General features: G+C 43.5%; 1 protein-coding gene across 2 annotated transcripts in view; it reads left to right on the forward strand.

Annotated features, from left to right (window-relative positions):
• The first annotated feature begins 12,059 nt into the window (after positions 1 to 12,059).
• Positions 12,060 to 21,855, forward strand: part of IL12B (interleukin 12B) — a 118,608-nt gene continuing 108,812 nt past the window's right edge. The window contains exon 1 of one of the 2 annotated variants that reach the window (XM_073567857.1): positions 12,060 to 12,148. The gene's annotated coding sequence lies outside the window, so the exon portion shown is untranslated. The remainder of the gene's footprint in view (positions 12,149 to 21,855) is intronic. The other variant, XM_073567856.1, reaches the window with a different exon arrangement.

Here is a 21,855-nt window from a genome sequence, read left to right on the forward strand (position 1 = left end):
ACGTTCACAGACATCACGGGCATACCTCACCATGAGACAAAGGCACACCGCCAAAATCACAAGACCAACTAGCACCCACTTGAGAACGTCAGACATAGTGTCTTTCACGGCACCTCTGGAGGAGATGGAGCGGATGTCAAATTCTCCGGTGATGGGTTCGGTTTGGTTTGTATCAGGAGGTGAAGTATGGTGGCGCAGCGGCATCCTCACCGGTATGGCCTCTAGGCTTCTTGTCAAGAGTAAGGTAGAGAAGAGGAATCGGAACAGAAGAATCATTTCTGATCAATGCTTTAACTCTGGTTTCTCTAAAGCAAAATGTCAGGAAATTGTTGCTTCTAATAGAGATGATGATGCAATGAAGAATTCCAAAAGAATTCTAATGAGTGATGTCATCGTTTACACATCACAATGACCTCAGGGCCGTGTGTGTCCATTCATCAGAACAATCCGACATGCTGGTAGAAACTTTAACCCAGACTTTCTCAGACATTTTACTTTGCATTTTTTCATTTGTTTTAGGCTAGTTTCACACTAGCGCTTTTGAGCGCAGCGACGGCCTGCGCACGGCCGCCGCTAAGCCCCGCCCCTGCCGCGCCTCCGCCGGTAGCTCCGCCTACCGACGCATGACGCTGCATGCGTCCCCTATCTTTATCACTGGGGGTGCAGGCCGTGCGCAGTATGCATTTGGCGGCGCATGCGTCCTTTTGACAGTGAGCAGACCTGCGCCAAACGCAACCTGCTGCAGTTTGGTTGCGCTCGGCGCACCGTCAAAAAGGCGCATGCGCCGCCAAACGCATACTGCGCACGGCCTGCACCCCCAGTGATAAAGATAGGGGACACAGGACGCATGCAGCGTCATGCGTCGGTAGGCGGAGCTACCGGCGGGGGCGGGGCTTAGCGGCGGCCGTGCGCAGGCCGTCGCTGCGCTCAAAAGCACTAGTGTGAAACTAGCCTTAGAAGTGCACTATAAACATATAAACCGCAAGCGTGATCCCCTATACAGTGCCTACAAGTAGTATTCAACCCCCTGCAGATTTAGCAGGTTTGATAAGATGCAAATAAGTTAGAGCCTTCAAACTTCACACAAGAGCAGGATTTATTAACAGATGCATAAATCTTACAAACCAAAAAGTTATGTTGCTCAGTTAAATTTTAATAAATTCTAAACATACAAGTGTGGGTCAATTATTATTCAACCCCTAGGTTTAATATTTTGTGGAATAACCCTTGTTTGCAATTACAGCTAATAATCGTCTTTTATAAGACCTGATCAGGCCGGCACAGGTCTCTGGAGTTATCTTGGCCCACTCCTCCATGCAGATCTTCTCCAAGTTATCTAGGTTCTTTGGGTGTCTCATGTGGACTTTAATCTTGAGCTCCTTCCACAAGTTTTCAATTGGGTTAAGGTCAGGAGACTGACTAGGCCACTCCAACACCTTGATTTTTTGCCTCTTGAACCAGGCCTTGGTTTTCTTGGCTGTATGCTTTGGGTCGTTGTCTTGTTGGAAGATGAAATGACGACCCATCTTAAGATCCTTGATGGAGGAGCGGAGGTTCTTGGCCAAAATCTCCAGGTAGGCCGTGCTATCCATCTTCCCATGGATGCGGACCAGATGGCCAGGCCCCTTGGCTGAGAAACAGCCCCACAGCATGATGCTGCCACCACCATGCTTGACTGTAGGGATGGTATTCTTGGGGTCGTATGCAGTGCCATCCAGTCTCCAAACGTCACGTGTGTGGTTGGCACCAAAGATCTCGATCTTGGTCTCATCAGACCAGAGAACCTTGAGCCAGTCTGTCTCAGAGTCCTAAAGTGATCATGAGCAAACTGTAGACGAGCCTTGACATGACGCTTTGAAAGTAAAGGTACCTTACGGGCTCATCTGGAACGGAGACCATTGCGGTGGAGTACGTTACTTATGGTATTGACTGAAACCAATGTCCCCACTGCCATGAGATCTTCCCGGAGCTCCTTCCTTGTTGTCCTTGGGTTAGCCTTGACTCTTCGGACAAGCCTGGCCTCGGCACGGGAGGAAACTTTCAAAGGCTGTCCAGGCCGTGGAAGGCTAACAGTAGTTCCATAAGCCTTCCACTTCCGGATGATGCTCCCAACAGTGGAGACAGGTAGGCCCAACTCCTTGGAAAGGGTTTTGTACCCCTTGCCAGCCTTGTGACCCTCCACGATCTTGTCTCTGATGGCCTTGGAATGCTCCTTTGTCTTTCCCATGTTGACCATGTATGAGTGCTGTTCACATGTTTGGGGAGGGTCTTAAATAGTCAGAAAAGGCTGGAAAAAGAGATAATTAATCCAAACATGTGAAGCTCATTGTTCTTTGTGCCTGAAATACTTCTTAATACTTTAGGGGAACCAAACAGAATTCTGGTGGTTTGAGGGGTTAAATAATGAATGACCCTCTGAATAAACTTTTCACAATTTAAAAAAAATTAAACAAAGAAATAACATTCTTTTTTGCTGCAGTGCATTTCACACTTCCAGGCTGATCTACAGTCCAAATGTCACAATGCCAAGTTAATTCCGAATGTGTAAACCTGCTAAATCTGCAGGGGGTTGAATACTACTTGTAGGCACTGTATGTGTGATTGATGTGTATATGGTTTGTCTTTTCCTGCAGCTTGTACATGAGGTGTAAATGTACTGTGCTTAGGCAGCGTATAACGTTTTGTACATGGACTAAAAATAAATAAATATTTTATTCGTCGCATATGGAGCGTATTTTTGATTTTTTTTTTTTTTTATGTGTGTTTGAGGTATATTGGATTTTTCTTTTAATTAATAGTGATGAGCGAAAGTGCTGGGATAACGTGTTACCGGAGCATGCCCGATAAAGTCACAATAATGTCATTAGAAAGAAAATCAGTTCTATTAACCCTTTACCCTGTCTCTGGTTTTTGTTGACATCGTTGCAGAGGTGACATCGCAACAACAGCACGTGACTGCTGCAGTCAATCTCCGGGCTCAGGAGTCTTGCACTATCCAAGCCCAGGGATTGGCTGCAGTGGTTGTGAGCTTTTAGTTGTTTTAACACCGCTCAGCAACCTAACAGCAGGGGGTATGTTTGGCTGATTTTCTTATTTTTATCAGAGCATGCCTGTTTCCCTTAAAAAAAAAAAAAATAATAATAATAATTGAAAAGTGGATAAAAAAAAAAGTTTTTGCCACTTTCTCCGTTCGGCAAGTCAGTGAAAATCAGACCGCGTTGAGATGTCATCCGAGTGCAGTCCGATCATTTTTCATGGACCCATAGATTTGTATTGCCAGTTTTGAGCCAACGCTCAGATCAATATTGGACATTCTATAGTCAGACATGTGCACAGTCCCATAGAATATGAGATAACACTAGTCTGAGAAAATTGGTCCTAAATGTGCTCTTTTTCTCATAGTAGTATTGAAAAATTAAGTATATGCCAGTTTCTAAGCTGGAGTAGAATTTACGCCCGTTTTCTGGCATGCAATTCTGTAAATTTGTTGCATTATGAATGCCATAAAAACAACAAAAAAAAACAATAAAAAAGCAAAATTTGCCCCCCCCAAAAAAACAGAACACAAACTTTCATACAGTGATGTTGATGGCGGAAAATAAGTTATGGCTCTCGGAATGCAAGGATGAAATAGCTTGAAAAATGACCGGGGTTCTTGAGGCCCATAATAGATCGGTCCTTATGGGTTTAAATGCAGCATTTAGCCCTTATATGTGTGACGAGTTTATTCCCATGTTTCTAAAATAACTTTATTGTAAGTGGCTTTCATTTTCGGTGATTGGTTTTGTGAGTATTTTCGGAGGAATGAATGAAGTTTTCTGTTTCGGCTTATTTTTGTGTATGTGTAGGGTGGGAGCCCGATGGCGGCTCGTCCGGATTATATATGGCTCATAGGCTCCATGTAACAGCAGTGCTTTATCATGGAGGATGGACGGCCTCACTAATCAGTAACGTTCTCAAGGAGCCCGCCATAGAAAGGACTCCTATAAATAAACATGTCTCTTGTAAAGTTATGGATTGTCATGATTTACCCAAAGTGCATGCCCACTGTCGATAACTAAGCCCTTTCATTGCCTACTACCAGGGTTTGCAATTTTTCATGTAACAACCACTTTTATATTCAAGGTGAAATTTACTGCAAAGCCACCGAGGTTCTTATGTGCCTTCTTTCTCCATAGCTGGCGGGAAGGAATTTAAAGGGGTTGTTAACGCAATGTAAATGGGCCCCCTCGAAAAATAGTCACCAACCAGGAGCAGCTGCTCCTCCATACTTTACACTTTGCCCTATTGGTCTCGAGGTTGTTTCTTTCAGTAGGCGGGCTTCATGTGACCACTGCTGACAATCTGAGTGGACCTGATCGGCTGCAGCCTTCATGTCCCATTTAAGCTAGAAGATATAATGCTTCCTCCGGCTTGGACAGATTGTGAAGGTTGCAGCTGATCAGTCACCGTAGAGGTCATAATATTCCTCCCACTGGAAAAAGTAGCCGGAAGACTGGCGGGGGATTCAGAGCAGCGCCGGTCTGGTAGGTGATTTTTTTTTTTTCCCACAGTTGGGACACTTCTTCAGGCTAATAAAAGCAATCCACATGCGCAGCTGGTTCAGTTACCTAAGAGGCCACAGGGGACGGGGCCAAGCCGGGAAGGTAATGTCAATACTTTCTCTATATAGTGGCCCATTAAAATCCCATTACAAGTGGTTTCTTCCCAAATAGATTTTTTCCTTATAAATCAGGACAGGGGCCCCTTTAGCATCTGGCTGTGGTACCATGATGCTTTTATATACTAAATTAATTATCTGCTTTTCCTTGGAGCTCATCAGAACTGAAACTCAGGACCTTTTGTATGGAAGTCAGAAACTCTAAGGCTGGAGTCACACTAACCTGCGCAAAATACAGTCTGTAGTTTACTTGCGTAATACGGATGAATGACCACTAAATAGTGCTCCATAGGTCATCCGTAAGCAGGGTGAGGTCGCGTATTTTGCGCATGTGTGCATCCGTATGTAATCCGTGTGGCATCCGTATGCAATCCGTATGGCGAGATTTTCTCGCAGCCTTGCAAAATGGACATTTAACGGTTTTCAGGCCTGCAAACAATTTAAATCATTAGCCTGCACCCTATTTAGACACTCAGAAACAGGTGGATGCCTACATTCTGTCCATTTGTCACCTTGCTTTCACGAGGTGTGTTGGTGTTGTTTGTGCAGCATGGCAGAGGGTCTGCGATTCAATACAACTGAGCAGGTTCTCTTTACCTGGCTTTTGTCACGGCGCTTTGGGCAACCATATCCTGTGATAGTGGATCCGCGGAGGAGGAGACGCATGTGGGTCCATCCACTTTTGAGGCAACGACTCACAAGAGGGCATTTTCACGGACTCTATTCTTCTCTGCGGGAGCATCCGGAGAAATTTTACCAGTACTGTCGCATGAGCATTGCCACATTTGATCGACTCTTGGAGACAGTGCGCCCTGGGATAACCTTTCAGGACACAAGGATGCGCAAAGCTATATCTGCAGAGGAGCGACTTCTACTCACAATACGGTATGTACTACACAACCACATTCTCTCTATTCCTAATGTGTGGGCTAAATTATGTTTTTTGCCCTTCTTGGACAAAGTTGAATGCCCTCATCTTACTCCAAATATGTTTCACCTGACACAGCAGAATGTTACATCCAATATGTCCTGCATATCACTTAGTCATTGTGCCACCAAATATGTGTGTGTTCTTCTCTATCATTTCCTAACAAGTTTGGTCGGCATGTAAATGATTTTTTTTTACTTTAGCCATTCTAAACTTTACTATTTCTGTTGTTCTACAGCTTCCTGTCCACTGGCCAGTCTTATGCCGCCCTCCACCATGAGTTTCTCATTGGAAAGTCAACCATTTCAGGCATAGTGAGGTCTACATGTGCACAAATCTGGACAAGACTCCATCAAGTGGTCATACCCGAGCCCAGGATGGAAGACTGGTTAAGGATATCAAGGGACTTTGAGGAGGAATGCCAGTTTCCAAATTGTATTGGGGCCCTGGATGGCAAACATATCCGGGTGCGTAAGCCGCCGAACTCAGGCTCCCAATTCTTCAATTATAAACAATACTTTTCTGTTGTATTGTTGGCTCTGGCCGACCCTCAATACAAGTTTATAATTGTTGACATTGGGGCCTATGGAAGGACGGGAGACTCTAGAGTCTTCAATACTTCCATAATGGGTCGGCGGCTACGCACCAACCAGTTGGATCTACCACCACCACGCCAGCTACCAGGCTCCCCTGAACAATCAGTCCCTTATGTCCTTGTGGCAGATGAGGCCTTTCAGTTATCGCGCAATGTCATGAGGCCATAACCCCGACGCAACCTTGACCACAGGCGCAGAATTTTTAACTTGCGCCTATCACGTGCTAGGCGACTGGTGGAGTGTTCCTTTGGGATGCTTTGTGCCAAATGGCGGGTACTTCAGTCTGCCATTCAGTTGAGTGAGTAAAATGTGAATGAAGTTGTGAAAGCCTGTGTGGTTCTGCCTAACTTCACCAGGATACATGATTGCTCCTCCTCTGATGGTGTTGTGCGTAGGCCGGACAATGTGCGCATGGTGAGACCACCTATGAACCCTCAACGTAGACCACTCTCTGGCCTCAAAGTGCGTGATATTTTCACTAATTACTTTATCTCACCTGAGGGGGCAACTTCTTGGCAAGAGCATGCTGTGTCTATGTTATAATTTGTTTCTTTAAGTGTGTCAAAATATATATTACTCAACCCCTTATGATTCTATGAGTGTTTCATTGCATTGGTTGGTGTCTGTTAGTATGTTGTGAAGGATTGTGAAAAATCACACAGAGACGTTAACTAGAGTAGACAAATATTTAGTTTTGCCTTTTTTTTTTTTTTCTTCGCTTAAAGGCAAACATAATTTTGCCATAAGACAAATTTGCCAATGGCCAAAATGACCCTTTGTGCCTTCTTTAACTTGTAAAATGAACATTACAGAACAAAACAGCAACAAACATTAGGCAATAACAACATTGCTGCATCACTAGATTAACCGAGATCTGGCAACAAAAGGTGAGCTCCATCACCAAAATAAAGGCAACAAGATAACACTCACATTTCCTCATAATGTTATCCAATCATTAGAAAGATTCCACCATGACAGGCAAGGCTACCTCACAGCTTTCACACAGATATTACCTGTCTGTAGAACAGACAATATTTAAGCATGCTATACTGGAAAGGATGAAAATACAAAACTCACTTGTTAATACATAGAGAAAGCGGGTTATTCTGAATGCTGGTCGCCTAGAAATTTTGTCCTAGAGATTGCTAACAAAAAAGGTGACTACTTCACTAAGGCGAGCACGCCTTTCCTATGCGTTTGCAAGAGAGTAGTGTATTTTCATCCTTTCAGTTTACAGCATAGCGCATTTAAAGATTCTCTTTTCTACACACATGTAATATCTGTCTGAAAGGCGTGAGGTAGCCTTGCCTGTCATGATGGATTGTTTCATATGTTTGGAAAACATAGTTGAAAAATGTGAATGTTACATGATGTTATAAATGTTGGTGAAGGAGAACACCTGTTTTTACATTTAGATTAGGAGCACCAGTTACATCTCACTGGATATCTCCACCCATTAGAATCATAAATCCTCATAGGTTGGGGAAGGGGAACGTGGAAGAACAGCCTGTGGGTGCTGCTGGACATTGTGGCCAACATCGCCCTGTGTGGGGCCATACTGGTGCCCATGATGCTGGAGTTGTCCAGCCTCCTGGGACTGTTGGGGATACTGGCCAGAGTACTGATGATGGTGAGGGGCTTCTTGTTGGCTCTGGTAGGTCCGTGGCTCATACCCAGATCGTCCTCAACCAGGTTGGGACCAGCCTCCAACACTGGGTGGGTACAAGTGGCCATATTGGTGGGGTTGGCTTGAGGAAGACATTTGGTGCTGCGGTATAGACGGTTGGGTAGGGGGAGGAAGGGCTTGAGGTGTTGGCCCACGTATTAGGGGCTGTTCAGACCCTGCTTGAGCAAGCATCTGTGTAGATGGTCTCATGCGCTTTAAATTTCGTGGTGAGAGCTGCCACCTCTCCAGAAATTCAAACACCTCATATGGGGTATTGGGGGGGGTGCTTGCATCAAGCAGGATCTGAATACATCCCCTAATACGGAGCCTGACCTCACGGGTAAGGGCACGGAGATAAAGGGTGAGGCTACGTGCATAGGCCTCCTCCCCATCATCTGTAGTTACTCTGGACAAATAATTGAGCACCCCTGTGTCCACATTGGTCCTGCTCTCTTGAATAGTGACCTGGCGCCTTCTTCTTGTTCGCCGTGATGCTAGAGCAGCCTGTGGGGAGGACCTGATCTGGGCAGTTGGGCTGCTGCTCAAGTTGCCCGGCTCTTCCAGGATGGGTGAGGTGGCAGCAGCAGACCGTCCTGGTGGTGTGGTGTGTAGGGCAGCCATTGTCTAGTCTTGTGATGCCTCATCTTCAGCCATCCTTCTTGTAGGGGGAGAAGATGGGCCAGCCACCTCATCCCCTAAAGGATCTATAATGGGCTCTGCCTCTGAGGCCATTCCTCGATCCGTAAGGTTGGATTGAGTTCTGTTATGAAATAGAACAGAGGCAAAAATACATCAATATTTTTGTCCCTGTAAAGTATTTGTGTAATGTATTTGTGTAATGTGGTGTGAGCTATGTACTTACGGTCTCAGATCCAGAATTGGGGCGAGGAAGTTCAGCCGGTCATAGTATATATATTTTCTCTTCACATGGCCAGCATCCCCACTCCTGGACCGCTGCTGGCATTCCCGGCGGTATTGGTCACGGATGCTTCGCCAGCATTTCATCACATCTTCCACTGCAATGTGACAGGAAAGATTGTCAAAATCACATATTTGAGAGGTCACATTTTCTAACAGTAGTCTAGGCATGGGGCCTTATGGGGTGTGCGTTCTACCCATGGTGGCATATGTAATTGGGCCGATACCCAGGGACTCATTAGCTACACTGAAACTAATTTTATTGGCTAGGAGGATGAGGAGCTTGTGGCCTAACCCCTAATTATGGCTGTGTGAAGCCACGTGTCACATCCAAATGTAACGGCCTCATGAGGCTAATAAAAGTACATGCCCAGGAAGGGGGGGGGGGGCTGATTTTAGATTCATTTTATAGCGCGCGCTAAGGTTAATGATGTTTTTATGGTTGCACTTACGAATTTTCTGCTGCTCATCACGTGGTCTGTCACCAAAGTCATGGTACGTCTGGCGACAGATGCGCCTCCATGACGCCTCCTTCCTTGTCCGGTTCGCATAATTAGCATCGCGTGGGTCCCATATTTCGGGACGCTCCTGCACCAGCACAATGAGCATCTCAACATTAATATATGTGGACGCCATGCTGCTGCTGTACTCCGTGGAGGCGTACTTCCTGGATGTCTGGAGCGCTTTTTGAGCTCATTTGCATGTCTAGGCTTCCTGATGATGGATTGGCCCATTTCCTGTCACCAGCCAAAAGACCTGCGTATTGCTCGCAGGTCACACGTGTGGTCCGTGTGTAATCCGTATTTTTTGCGCACCCATTGACTTGCATTGGCGTACTACGGGCGTAGTACGCTGACAATCGCAACATGCTGTGAGTGGCACGGAGCGTAGGATACGGAGGAGAAATATACGCCTGGTGCAAGTGACCCCATAGAGAATCATTTGTCCGTGTCTAATGCGTGCTTTTTGCGCCTCTCACGCGCCCGTATTCCTCGCCAGTGTGACTCCGGCCTAACAGTGACCACAGGCTGCATTGCTGTGTATGAGAGAATTTACTCTGTCTGAAAACCTAAATAGTATTCTTCTTCTTTACAGGCAGAGCGTGCTGGTATAGACAGATACACCTCTATTTCCAAGTACATTTTAGGATAAAAAGAAAGTAAAAGTCAACTTTTTTTTTCCACCAGAAACTTATTAAAAAATAAAAGCGCAGAAACAATTACAATTACATTGTTGTAATACGCGATTTTAAATAAATGGCGCAAATCAGAAAATTTACATATTTACAGTCTTTGTAATTGTAACGCAAATGTGGTTTTTTGAATTTTTGGGAATTTTTTCCTTATGTGCACTGTTCAGATTTAGTGTTGGGGCTCGCAAAATTTGGGGACCCTTGACGTTGGGTTGCGAGCCTATCTGCTTTGGCCAAAATAGTAACTAATACCCCATATCTTTTTATCTTTTTGCACTTTCTATCATTTTTGCAGGATGCAGCTAGACCTCTTTATGTTGGCTTGTTTTTTTCTGTGTGATGCATAAATATAGTGCTGTGCAGCCCGCCTGCTAATACTATGGGCGTCAATAATAGGCTGTTCAGACACTTTGCACCGCACTTATCTGTGTGACTGATGTCCTATGCAAGCCCTCTTTGTGTGCATTTTTTCCACTAGGCAGCCAGACCCTTTTGGGTTACTGGCTGTTCTCATCAGTGGGTTGCACCTGTGCTGCCCCAGCCTTTATCAATGGAGGTCTGCTGCATCCTGCTAGTGCATCAGTCAGGGTTTGGTGAGTCAACCTTTCAAATGTGTGTTTTTTTTTTTAATTTTTGGGAATTTTTTCCTTATGTGCGCTGTTCTAATTGTAACGCAACCTCTACAATACTGTAAATGCATTTCTATGTTGATTCTTTCTCTATATAGTAGACCACATTAATCATCGTTCTAGTACTTTGTTATCATCTTCCCAAGTAGATTCTCCCCTTATGAATCAGGATGAGGGACCCCTTCAGCATCTGATTGTAGCTCATGGATTCCTATATATAGCAAATTAATTCTCAGCATTTTCTTAGATCTCATCTTTACCAGAACTGAAACTCAGGCCCTTCGGTATAAAAGTCAGAAACTCTTAACAGTGATCCTCAGGCTGCACTGCTGCATATGACATATGCCTAAAAAAAAAAAATCTACTGTCTGTATATATTGTTCTATGTAATCACCATACTAGTGCGTTGTTTTCTAATCTTCCTAAGCACTACTGCATATGAGGGAATTTACTTTGCCTAAAAATCTAAATAGTATTCTTCTTCTTTACAGGCATAATGTGCTGGTATATACAGATATACCTCTATATGCCAGTACATTTTTGGATAATATGAAAGTAATAGTCAAAGATTTCCCCCATCCCAGAAACTTGCTAAAAAATAATGTCTCAAAAGCAATTACAATAATCATATTTTTGTAATACACATTTATATATATATATATATATATATATATATATATATATATATATATATATATATATATAACAGCACAAACCAGAAAATGAGATAATGTCCTACAATCTGCACAATATTGTAAATGCATTATTTATGGATCTACGGTGATCAATAAATGCCATAAATTAACATGAATATTAACTAAAAAATGGGGCAATAGTTTTATTCCTGCATTTAAGCCACAATAAAACTTAAGGGGATATTCTCATACTTAAGTAAGAATATAAGCAAGTTGGCAAGTGAATTGCTATATCTTCCTGCCTTTATTCTACCAGCCGTGATTGCTGTTTATTGCCAAGGGGATTGGCCACCACCGTTGTCTAGAAAGACAACAGAGACTGAACATGTGCAGCGCTTACAAGCTCTTTCATATTTAGCTTGCAAGCACTGCACGGAGGACCGGTAGTTTTAAAATAAAACGTAAAAAAATCACATACTCAACAACCAGACCCCGCTGTTGGACTGCAGTCAGTGTTCGCCACCTGTCTCCTCACTTTCTCTTTTGGCGGGGCACTATCACAGCAAATCATTGCCAGGGATTGGCTGCATAACTGATGTTCTGCCTGAGCCAGAAGAGACAATCTACTAGCTTTGATAGAACGTAACACTGCGGCCAATCAATCGGTACTGATTGTAGATTGTAAGCTCTCACGAGCAGGGTAGTCTTATTTTACTTTAATTACTGTATTGTTAACGTTGTTACTTATGACTGTTGTGTGTGAAACTGTTAAACTGTAAAGCGCTGCGGAATATGTTGGTGCTATATAAATAAAGATTATTATTATTGATTAGCTACAGCAGTCATGTGACTTCTGCAAGAAAAGGAAACACGGAGATTGGTGGCAAACAGAGGCAACAGTGCACACAAACAACAGGAGTCCCAGTAGGTATCCGATTTATTTTATAGTTTAACACCACCTTCACTTTTTGTGGAATAAAATGTAATAATGGATGACTAAGTCCTTTAAATGTTCTGCAATCCTCTTCCTTAAGGGGAATCGGTCAGCAGGTTTTTGCTATGTAATCTGAGGACAGCATGAGGCTGGGGTTGAGACACAGATTTTGGGGATGTGACACTTATTAGGCTGTGTGCTGTTGTTTCCATACAATGAATGTTTTATTACCAGGAGATTATCACTGCCTGGACTGTTGCTCCAATGAGTCCTGGTCCGACCACACCCCCTCCTCTGATAAGCAGCTCACTGTCAGTAGACAATGTACACAGAAAGCTGGGGTGTGGGCGGGGCCAGCTTTCTCAGCTCTGCTGCATACTTCATCTAAAAACTCTGATTATGTCACAACGTCAGCAGCAGGTAAAAAAAGTGATATATCGCTGGAATGGGGGTCTCTTTTCCAACATATTGTTCTCTTAATTAGGTAGCAAAAAAAGCTTTAAAAGCAGGTCCCCCAATTTTGATATTTCAAACACTTCCAAGTAATGGCCACTACTAAAAATATTCATAGAATAAAATAACTGAGTGGGTTATTATATCACAAAGGTTTGAACAGAATTAGAACAATGTGGTTGCTTTCTCCTGATAACAGCGCCATAGCTGTCCGTGGGCCGTGTCAGGTATTGCAGCAGCACATTTCCATGTGTATCAGCTGAGTTACAATGTTGCAGCGCTCATTGGAAGCAATATTATGCTCTGCAGAACTTCCAGCCCTCTGAGACTGCTCCTTGCATCTCATCAGTCTGTAGACAACGCCGCTTAGTAATAGAATTAATATACGACGGAAAAAGTTAAATCAATTCCCAGAAAGAAAGCTAAACTTATTCCTCAGCTTATGCTCCACTGTATCACTCTGTAATTTTATTTTTTTTCTCCAGTTTTGGAAACTGTTTTTTACTTTCTAGTTTCCACCGGACTGTTCAGAGGGCAATTATCTAAATAAGTGGAATTTATAGTATTTTTTTTATTATGTTCCAGTGATTTAAAGAAAGATTCCAGTTACAATTTATCCTTAGAAATAATTTCTCAAGTGCATGTAGTAGAAACCTAGTGTGGCCACCAGCCCACCACCACCATCACCACAGCCACCATCAACCTACCAGCCCGCCACCACCATCACCACAGCCACCATCAACCTACCAGCCCGCCGCCACCATCAACCTACCAGCCCGCCACCACCATCACCACAGCCACCATCAACCCATCACCATCAACCCACCACCACAGCCCCCACCACCATCAACCCCCCACTCTCACTACCGCCACCATCCCACTACCACCACAGCCACCACCATTAACACTATATGGGTAATTCACAGTCCATTAGCTCATCATAATGCAAATTTCCACCTGTTTTGGAGGTATTAGTGGCCCTCTTACCTCTTAGGCCCCTGTGCAGCTGCAAAGATTGTGTAAGGATATGGAAAATATGCCCACATTCCCACTGGAAGAACAAGTATCTTGTTGCTTTATGTAATGTGAATTGTGATGCGCGTTAAAGATGTTAGTAATATTGATAATGTGTGCAGTTTGACAGTAGGGTAAGGTACAGTTAAGTGTTGGGACTAGCCCATAGTGGGAGGGGCTAGTACAAGCGAAAGAGACAGTTTCCTGTAAGAAAAGGGATTTACAGGGGTATTCCCATCTCTAAGATGTTATCCCAATATGTAGTAAGTGTAATAATAGGAAATGTCTCCAATTTGAAATGCAGTATAGTTCTTTTGATTCACTATGTTGCTTACCCCATGTGCAGGGCATTGCAGTAGCATAGGTATCCATGGTTATGATCACTTATATAGTGACTAGTGACAGCTAATTAGTTAGCTGTTAATGGTCGTAACCATGAATACCTAAGCTACTGCAATGCCTTGCACATGAGATAAGCGACATAGATTATCATAAGAACTATACTACATTTTTAATTGGAGGTATATGCTAATAATATTATTATTACACCTACTACATATTTGGATAGCATCTTAGAGGTGGGAATATCCCTTTCAGGTCCAGCAAGTGACAGAGAAGGGCCTAAACTCCAGAGTGTGCAGTGCCGCAGTTTGTGGGGTGTCCCTTGGCGGAGAGAGGACACGGAGGAAGAGTATCCCGAGATCCTGAACGAGAGAGAGAGAAAGAGAGAAAGAATTGACTGTGTTACAGAGTGTTCAAGGCGAGACGGGTTAGTGGACTGACCGGAGGACTAGGAGACAGAGTGAGACGGGTCCTGGTACTGGAAGGACCAGAACATGGAATGATGTGAGTTACCTGGGCAGGAGTTCCTTAGGCGTCAACGAGTGACTAAGCTTGTTTTGGCCATATTGGCATTATCCCTTTAAGACAGAAAAGAAGTGTAACTGCAGGAGGAGAAAGACTGGAACCCGAGAAGTGAAGAGAATATGTATAGAGATGCTCTGTGATGTTGAAACGTACGAGGAGAAGGAATATGCCCACTATGTCATGAATATAGTTGTCATCAGACTTCTGTTCAGTTTTTAAAGAACTTGTGGTCTGCCTCCTTAAAGTGTAAAACATCTGGTCCTGGCCAGTCAGCAACGTTGGTTACATGCGGTCTGCCATGCGTTGTGCCCTCATTACACCAGTCCACACACCCAGCCAGGACCCCCTTCTTCATGTAATGTGCCGGAACATAGGAGACAAGTACTTCGTCCATGGCTAAACGCCCTGTGCCACGTTCCAGTCCTGGACTGGACCCCTGTGCAGCTGCACCAATGTCATGTCTGCCGCTGCGGTAATTGTGTCTGAAAATAGCAATACGCCAGGGGAAAAGTCATTCTCATTTACACAGACGTATCTAAATATTTGTTTTACTGTCGTCAGTGTAGACTAAGGGTTGTGCTCACTAGTTCTGCTCCATATGATACCCGAAGTGGCGCTGGCTTCGTCTTAAACACAAGAATCAAAAACAATGTTACGCAACATGCCATGCTTTGTCGGATCGTACAGCGACTCTTTTTTTTAAAGGGGTTGTGTGATCTATAAAATGTATGCATTAGCTAACAAGGACAGAAGCCTCTCTCATCGGAGGACTCAGTCAACATGTCTCCTTCATACACAAACAACCTACTCATTTCAGTTGGTGTAATGCTTGATCTCACCTGTGGAGGTGCTGCAGGAGAGGTTGACATAGTCTAGGCATCCAAGCAGTAAGACACTCTACAATCAGCTTTTTAACACATGAGGATCTATTGAAGAAATGGGATTACTCAAATTGAACATCCTCTTTAAGGCATCGTTCACCTCCGAGAAAAACAAGCTTTTCTCGTACGTGGAGAAAAAACAAAAATTTCTCCTTCTTTGTGACAGTCTGTGAAAATTGGACCGCACTTGGACCCATAGGCTTGTATTGCTGACTTTGATCCGTCACTCAGATCAAAATCGAACATGTTTCACGGTCTGTGAAAAATAATGGACATATAAATAGCCCTATAGACTATCACAGGTATGACTGCTATCCATGAAACAATGGACAACACTTGTATGCAAAAACTGAAGTCTGAATGAGCCCTATGTCTGATGAAACAATTAGCAGGAGGCGCTTGTCTCACAATAAAAATTATACCAGAGATCCGATGTGCCAGTCATGAAAAATCTAGAGGAGAAGTCATATGCAAATCAGTCTGGAAGTGCACTGGGGATGTGTCAGCGCATTATAGTACATTGACACGCCCCCCCCCGTGCACTTCCAGATGGATTTACATATGGCTTCCACACCACATTTCTCATGACTGGCACATCGGATCTCTACAAAAAGGTATCATTTTTATTGGAGAACAGGCACCTATACAGCCATACTAGAACTTCCTTTCTCAAAAAGTTAAGCTAAAAATAATTTTAGAAAACTGTCTACAAACACCATCCAAATAAAGAAGATTTTGCAGCTGGTATTTAGTTCTATTGAAATTTGCAGTGATCCTCATGCTTTGTAGTCCCAGTTGTTGCTAAAAGAGGTATCTAGTGAATGTTGGGGTCCAGCAGGTTCCGCTGAACATCTAAAAAAAAGTTTGGTTCAGGTACCAGATGAATGGGGAGTCCAAACATCGCTGTTTGCCATGCTGTCATCTGTGTGACAGAGCAGCAAACACAGGTTCTGATCGATGGTAAGATCATTACTACAGTTCAGAGGGCTGCGACGGCGTGAGCCAGCAGCTGTGACTGGCGGTAAAAAGGTTACTGCCAGTCACAGGAGTCAGCTGATGGGAGAGAACTACTATCAGTGACAGCAGGGAGTATTCATCATCCGGAACCTGTGCTATAGATAAATAAATAAAAAATGACGTGGGGTCTCTTTTATTTTTGACAACTATCACAGGCAAAACCGACAGCTGCAGGAGCAATGTTCAGCTGTCAGCTTCATCACGCCAGGTTATCAAGTATAGATGGGTCCAACTCCGTTTCTTTTAACTATTTAAAGAAAAATGTTGTGGAATCTCCCCCAGTTTTGACAACCAGCTAAACAGACTGCTGGGGGCTGCTATTTTCAGACTGGTAAGGAGCTATGGATATTGCCCCCCCCCAGCTTAAAAATAGCAGCCCACCGCTGTTCCAGAAAAGGCGCATCTATAAGATTCTGGTGCTTTGCCCGGCTCTTCCTATTTGCCCTGGTGCGTTTGCCCCATAGTTAAATTGTAAAAAAAAAATAAAATACAGCAGAATAAAATTCTTTAATTTAAGTGACCGCTATCCATATCATCCAGATTTTCGTGGGACAGATGGATTATCTTCTTGTCGGACAGGTGAGGAATATGGTTGTTTATTAATTTTATTCTTTTACAGGGGACATGGGATTCAATGGATTAGTGTAAGGTGAATATAACTGTGCTTTTTTTTTTTTTAATTTCAAATAAAGGACTTCATTCTGGCTTTTAGATGTCAGCGGCCATAAAACAGCTGACATTAACCACAAACCTATTACCCCACTTGACACCGCACCAAGGCAAGTGGGAAGAGCCGGGCAAAGTGACAGAAAATTATAAATGCGCCTTTTCTGGGGCGACTGTGGGCTGCTATTGTTAGGCTGGTGGGGGACAATATCCACGGCCCCTTATTTAAATAATTTTTTTTAAAAAAACTGCATGGGACCCCTCTATTCTTGATAACCAGCCATGATAAAGCTAACAGCTGAGCGTTGCAGGCCGCAGCTATTGGTTTTGCCTGTGCTCTTTATCAATAATAGAAGAGACACCATGTCATGTTTTTGTTTATTTATAGCACAGGCGCTGGCTGGGGAATAATACCATTAGCGGCGCTTTCTCTCACTGTTATCAGAGACAGCAGGCTTACGCTGATGAGAGTAGTACTTTTTTACCACTGATCACAGCTGCTGGCTCATGCTGCCATGTGACAGTGAGGGAACCGCATCTCTCTGACCGGCAGGAACTGACTTACCAATGTTTCTCGCGTTTGTCACACAGATGCCAAACCCAAACACTAACACACACATCCTGGAGAAGTCCATGTTCAGGGTCCGTGCACGGACACCAGGTGTTTGGTACGGACCTCGAACTTTACTGTTTGGATTTGCCAAACTCTAGTATTTAGGCATTCCTTAACCACAGCTAAAGCTAAGCATTCACTGCCATAGCCTAAATATCCTGGATCGTCTTCCTCCTGAAAAAGTGGCTTCCCTTCCCAGGCTGGTTTCTTCCTACTGATTGGACACTGACATGGGCACAAACCCCTTCAACATAAGAGTAACTCCCATTTGTAATTATAATACATTTCCAAATTAAATGGCAAAGATTACTACAAAAAGATACACCAGAATTGTCATTTTATGATGGATGCAATTACTTACTGTAAAATTAAGAAATGAAAATGACATAATAAATAAAATATTATGATTATTGGAGGTAATATTACTCGGACCCCCACAGAACAAGTGAATGAAGTTCCAAAGTCCCATAACTGAATGAAGCATGTGAGCATGTGCAACCACTGCTCCACTTGCTTTCTGAAGGAATGATGGTCGCACATGCTCACTACTGCTCCAATCAGTCATGGGACTTTGAGACCCCACTCTCAAGATCACCAACAATCACGCGGATTAGTGATCAATATTATTTATAGGACATCCCCTTTAAGTATTTACTCCTATACTACTCTCTACAAAACGTGCTGTACTTAATATACAACGTTGAAAAAGTGAGTCTATCAGGGCGCATCTTGCCCTCTACATATAAGGCCCGTGCCACAAAACGTCTTCTCATTTTTCCTTTTTTTGGTTTTCCTTTGGAAATATGCAAAGTCTTTATTTCTGTATAATTATCATCAGATTTCAGTTTCTTCCCTTCTCTGTCAGGCTTCATTTTGAGCCAGATTTAATTAAAAAGAGCCCTCGTCCCAGTTTAGATGAGGAGAAATTAGTAAATTGAGCTTTTTATTGCTTTTTTTTTTTTTTTTTATGGCGCCAGACAATTAGTAAATCTGGGGAACATTTTTTTTTTTCCAAAAATCTTCATAAGCGGAGTCATTTTATGCTACGATATAACCGGCCTTTATATAGTAAAATAATGTCTCCCTTTATTGCGTATTCCCATTTTAGATTTTTTCAGTCTTTTTCTCTGAAGATTTTGTAAATCTCATGGCGTTGCAGACAAATTTGTACGCCCAGCAATTTTTATCGCAAAATCCCACTTCATCATTTGCCAACTGGACCCCTGTAGATGCTGTAGAAATGATGAAGTTTTGGGGCCTGGCTATTCACATGGGGATAGTGAAGAAGACAGAAATTCGGAAATATTGGAGTGTTGACGCTTTGTATAACACTTCACTGTTCTGTATGGACAGTAGACACGCTTTGAAGCCATCCAAAAATATCTGCATTACAATAATAATGCACAATGTCCTTCCCGAATTGACCCCCAACTTTGACCGACTTTTCAAAGTTTGGCCGGACATTGACCACTTCAGCAACAAGTTTGCTGAGGTGTACATCTGCGTGGACAAGTCTCTAATATATTTCAAGGGGAGGCTCAAATTTTGTCAATGCCTGCCCAGTAAGAAGGCCAGATATGGAATTAAGCTGTACAAACTGTGTGAGAGTACCTCAGGTACATCCGGATTCAACCCCCTGAATGTCCACCTATTCTGAGAATGAGTGGGTAAATTGTGTGGGATTTGGTGGACCCACTTCTGGCTCAAGGTTATCACCTCTATGTTAACTTTTATACCAGCATCTCACTGTTCAAGTCCATCTCTGCACGAGCTGCGGTATTGTCCGCAAAACTCACATACCAGGAAAACACTTTATCAACTCCAATATAGGGTCACTAGTGGGGGGTTTCCTCTGTTTAGGCACATCAGGGTCTCTCCAAACGCAACATGCTGCCTGCAGACCATTCCATCAAAGTCTGCATTCCAAACGTTACTCCTTCCTTCCGAGCCTTACCGTGCACCCAAACAGCAGTTTTCCCCAATTGGGGCATCACATACTCAGGAGAAATTGCACAACAATTTTCCGGGTCCATTTTCTCCTGTTACCCTTGTGAAAATAAAAAATTTGGGGCTAAAAGATCATTTTTGTGAGGGGAAAAAAAATTTGATTTTTCTATTTCCATGGCTCTATGTTATAATCTTCTGTGAAGCACCTGGAGCTTCAAGTTGCTCACCACCAATTTAGATAAGTTCTTTGAGGGGTTTAGTTTCCAAAATGGGGTCACATGTGGGGGGTTTCCCTGTTTAGACACATCAGAGGCTCTCCAAATGTGACATGGCATCAGCTCTCGATTCCAGACAATTTTGCGTTCAAAAATTCAAACAGTGGTCCTTCCCTTCCGAGCCTTGCCGTTTGCCCAAACAGTGGTTTTCTCCCACATACGGGGTATCGGCGTACTCAGGAGAAATTGCACAACAAATGTTTGGGTTTATTTTCTCTGTTACCCTTTTGAAAATAAAAAAAAAATTGGGTTTAAAATAAAAATTGCAAAATTTCACCCTGGTCAGGAAGGTGAAAACAGGCTCGGGGGTGAAGGGATTAACCCCTTCACAACTATGACGTATAGGTACGTCAAAGGTCATGTCCCCGCACTACTTGTGGGCTGTCAGCTGACATGTGCCCCTAAGAGCCTCGGGTGGAATTGCTATCCACCCGCGGCTGTTAACATGTTAAATGCCGCTGTAAATCTCTGACCGTGGCATTTAACATGCTCATGCCGTAAGTTCGTCACTAACCCCGCCCATAAAACAATAAAAAAATACACATATTTAGAAAAGCCTGCACTATCCATATATAAAAAGAATTAAGCTGATTGGCAAATGGCTTAACAAGAAAAAAATCAAAACGCCAGAATTGCGGGAGTTTTTTTTGCTGCCGCAACATTGCAATAACAGGCGAACAAAACCTCGTATCTACAAAAATGGTATCAATAAACAACAATATCAGCCCGGCGTGCAAAAAATAAATGGAGATACTACGGGTCTCAAAAAATGGATCTTTTTTTTAAAATTATCTGTGAACTTGTAATGACCTGGAGAATCATAATGGCAGGTCAGCTTTAACAGTTAGTAAACATTGTAAAATAAATAAATGTAACTTTTTTTGCAATTTCACAGTACTTTAAATTTTCTTTCCCGTTTTCCAGTACACGATATGGCACAACCAATGATGTAGTTCATAAGTAAAACTCGTCCAGCAAAAAACAAGCCCTCACACGGCCATATTGACAGAAAAATTAAAAAAAAGTTATGGCTCTGGGAAGAAGGGGAGCGGAAAACGGAAACGCAAAAACGAAAAACCCCAAAGTCATGAAGGGGGGGGTAAAAAAAAAGTCTGCCCTCTGCTGGTGACTATATATTTATACATTATTTCCCTGATGCCTATATGACCATACTATAAAATGCTACACTTACTGATAAATATATAAAACTAGCTGAAGAGCCCGGTGCTGCCCGGGCATAGTAACTAACTTCCGTTATTTATAACAAATTATAATGAATATATCTATATAAAGCTGAGTGTATAGCCCCGCCCACTCCGCATAGCCACATTCACTATAATATCCCACATCATCCCGTCAGCCAGAGCCACCGGACTACTACCACTAATATCCCACATCATCCCGTCAGCCAGAACCACCGGACTACTACCCCTAATATCCAACATCATCCCGTCAAAGCCACCGGACTACTACCCCTAATATCCCACATCATCCCGTCAGCCAGAGCCACCGGACTACTACCACTAATATCCCACATCATCCCGTCAGCCAGAGTAACTGAACTTCTACCCCTAATATCCCAAATCATCCCGTCAGCCAGAGCCGCCGGACTACTACCCCTAATATCCCACATCATCCCGTCAGCCAGAGCCACCGGACTATTACCACTAATATCCAACATCATCCCGTCAGCCAGAGCAACTGAACTTCTACCCCTAATATCCCAAATCATCCCGTCAGCCAGAGCCGCCGGACTACTACCCCTAATATCCCACATCATCCCGTCAGCCAGAGCCACCGGACTACTACCCCTAATATCCCACATCATCCCGTCAGCCAGAGCCACCGGACTACTACCCCTAATATCCCACATCATCCCGTCAGCCAGAGCCACCGGACTACTACCCCTAATATCCCACATCACCCCGTCAGCCAGAGCTACCGGACTACTACCACTAATATCC

This window comes from Dendrobates tinctorius, unplaced genomic scaffold (genome assembly GCF_039654945.1).
Source record: "Dendrobates tinctorius isolate UK_male_01 unplaced genomic scaffold, ASM3965494v1 ptg000020l, whole genome shotgun sequence".
NCBI lineage: Eukaryota > Metazoa > Chordata > Amphibia > Anura > Dendrobatidae > Dendrobates > Dendrobates tinctorius.